A 2904-nucleotide genomic window follows, 5' to 3' on the forward strand; every position below is an offset into this window, starting at 1 on the left:
GAGAAGCCTGATGTGGGGCTCGATCCCAGGACTCTGGGATCACGCCCTGAGCCGAAGGCAGACACTTAACGACTGAGCCACCCAGGCACACCAAGGAATTGATGTTTTGTGTATGAAGATCTCAAGGCAAGTATTAAAATGTCCCATTTCAAAGATGAGAAAACCCAGGCTGAGAGATATAAAATGGATTTAAGATCAACAATATCCCTTATTGCCTCTAACNAAGTAGAATTTCGTAGTTTCCCATGTTACTGCTTCTCCTTTCTCTTTTCTTTCTTCTCCATCTCCCTGCTATTGGTATTAATCATAAGAAATGCTGATTGCCTTCCCAACNGGCCTCAACTTTTGGATTTCCATGTTTGCTTCTGCATTGTCTGATTTTAGCAAGTATCCTGCCAGGTAGGTTTAGCTACAATCCCTCATCCTCAATATCTGATCACCCTTGTTATCTAATTGGTTTCCTCATCTTCCACCATCTCCCAAATGATGTCTGATCATCCTGGCCCGCCTTCAGTAAGAATTCTGTTAGGTTGGTTTAGCAAGAATCCCTCCTCCTCCCCAATTCCTGATGTTTCCTCTTAGTAATTTTCTTTCTTTTTTTAAGATTTTAATTTTTTTTAAGATTTTATTTATTTGACAGAGAGAGAGAAAGAGAGAGAGCAAGCACAACCAGGGGGAGCAGCAGAGGGAGTGGGAGAAGCAGGCTCCCTGCTGAGCAAGGAGCCCAATATGGGACTTGATCCCAGGACCCTAGGATCATGACCTGAGCCGAGGTCAGACACTTAACCGACTGAGCTACCCAGGCGCCCCCCTCTCAGTAATTTTCTATCTACTGACCCCTACACTTCTCTTTGGCTATAAATTTCCCCTTGCCCAGGTTGTATTCCAAATTGAGCCCAGTCTCTCTCTCCCACTGCTAGGCCTCATTACGGTTGTCCCCAGGCCTGTCTCCACAGCCCCTGTTTGAATGAAATCTGCCTTCCATCTTTAACACGCATCATGAATAGTTTTTTCGTTAACAGCCAGTATAGAGTTGGCTCTCCATAGGTCTTAATAATAACATTTTTTTCTGAATAAATGATGGAATGAAGTACTTGAAGCAAACATCCTCTGAATAGTTCATTGCTATTTTCATTGTGCTACACCTGCATATCTAAATCAGGGGCCTGTTTTTTTTGCCAATGACAGCAGAATTATGGATAAGCAGATAAAATAAAGCTTGCTTAATGTAAAGCGAATCACACTTGCATTTTCCAGAATATTAGAGGGATCTCCCCTCTCCTTTTAAAGATTTATTTATTTATTCCAGAGAGAGACTGTGAGTGGGGGGAAGGCCAGAGGGACAGGGAGAGAGAGAACCATCAAGCTGACTTTGTACTGAGTGCAGAGCCCACTCCCAGGACCGTGAGATCACAACCTGAGATGAAATCAAGAGTTGGCCGCTTAACCCACTGAGCCACCCAGGCACCCTGAGGGATCCCCTTTTCAAAGGAGCCTCATTGAGTGCACAGTCTTCAGCCTTCAGAGGGCTGAAACATCCTCTCCTATCCAGAAAGAATGACTTACCCCCAACAAAACGCTGAAATAGATCTCTCAAAGGGGACAAACCCTTGATATCCAAAGTCCACATAAGCCACAGAACATGCTGTGTTAGGAAACATGCCTGTATCTGAAAGAGAAACACATTCCTTTGATTCCCTGAGACTGTCTGGTGCACAAGGACATTCTTTCCCGAGTGGAAAAGGTAGCACCGATCCAACAAGAAGACCATGTGAAATATGACTGGACCGCACACTTGAGCACTAAGAAAAGATTGCTGGGAGAAGACACTTACTCGGCACTTATTTATGGCAAAGAAAGAGTTAGAGATCACTCCAATGAAATTATTTCTGACTACGCAGCCTGCTAAACAGAACACCGGGTAAAGAGCGAAGAGGCTGGTTCCTCGTTCCTAGTTCCAAGTCCATCATTCAGTAGCAGTGTTGCTTTCACCAAGTTCCTCAGCCTTTCTGCGTGGCACTCTCCTCTACAAATAAGTTGGTTAAACACATAACAGTAAAGATTCCTGGAAGTTTAGAAATTCTGAATCTGTAGTTTCATAAGAAACGTTTTTGATCCACTACAATTAAAAAAGACACAAACCTGCCTGCATCAAAAAAAAAAAAGAAAGAAAGAAAGAAAGAAAGAAAGAAAGAAAGAAAGAAAGAAAAAAAAAAAGAACTGGGTGACAATCAGCACTGAAAGAGAAATTAATTCCATTAGCATTTTTAAAAATCTCAGCGGTAATATTTCCTCAACAATGACTCCCATTGATGGCGTGAGTGGGCCATTGTGCCTTCTGCCAGTTAAACAGACACCACTTTATTCTTAGCAGCTGTGATCCCTAATTGGAAAGGGGAACTGGTCCAAAAATGATAAAAGGGAAATCACATCATAGCGCTGAAAATCAGCGTGGAGCTTAGAAACTTCTGCCACCCGGGTTACTGTGCTTCCTTCCCTTCGGCTCCTTGTCAAGGAATTTGCCCTTTGGAGACTAAAGCCCCATGGTGGTTCAACTTTTGCTTTTGGGATATTTGCCTGAAGAAGGTTCCTTTTGCTTTCTTTATTGCTAAAAAGTGTAGAGAAGGGACTTATTGGTAGAATCAATCCTTCACCAATGTAGGATTCCCTATCCTTGAGCTTTCCTTAAACAGAGTCTCATATTTTCCATTTCTAAATAATTGTGAAATAAGGCAAGGCAGAAGAGAATATGCTGATTTTTAAATCAAGTGATCAAGCTCTGAGGAGAGATGATTCTCTACATTTATTGAAAACAATGGTCGTCAGTTCTTGTCACTCTCTTTGCTGGGGAAGCTCTTAAAGTAAATGCGCAAGGCCCTTGCCNAGTAAATGCCCAAGGCCCTT

This window comes from Ailuropoda melanoleuca, chromosome 9 (assembly GCF_002007445.2).
Source record: "Ailuropoda melanoleuca isolate Jingjing chromosome 9, ASM200744v2, whole genome shotgun sequence".
NCBI lineage: Eukaryota > Metazoa > Chordata > Mammalia > Carnivora > Ursidae > Ailuropoda > Ailuropoda melanoleuca.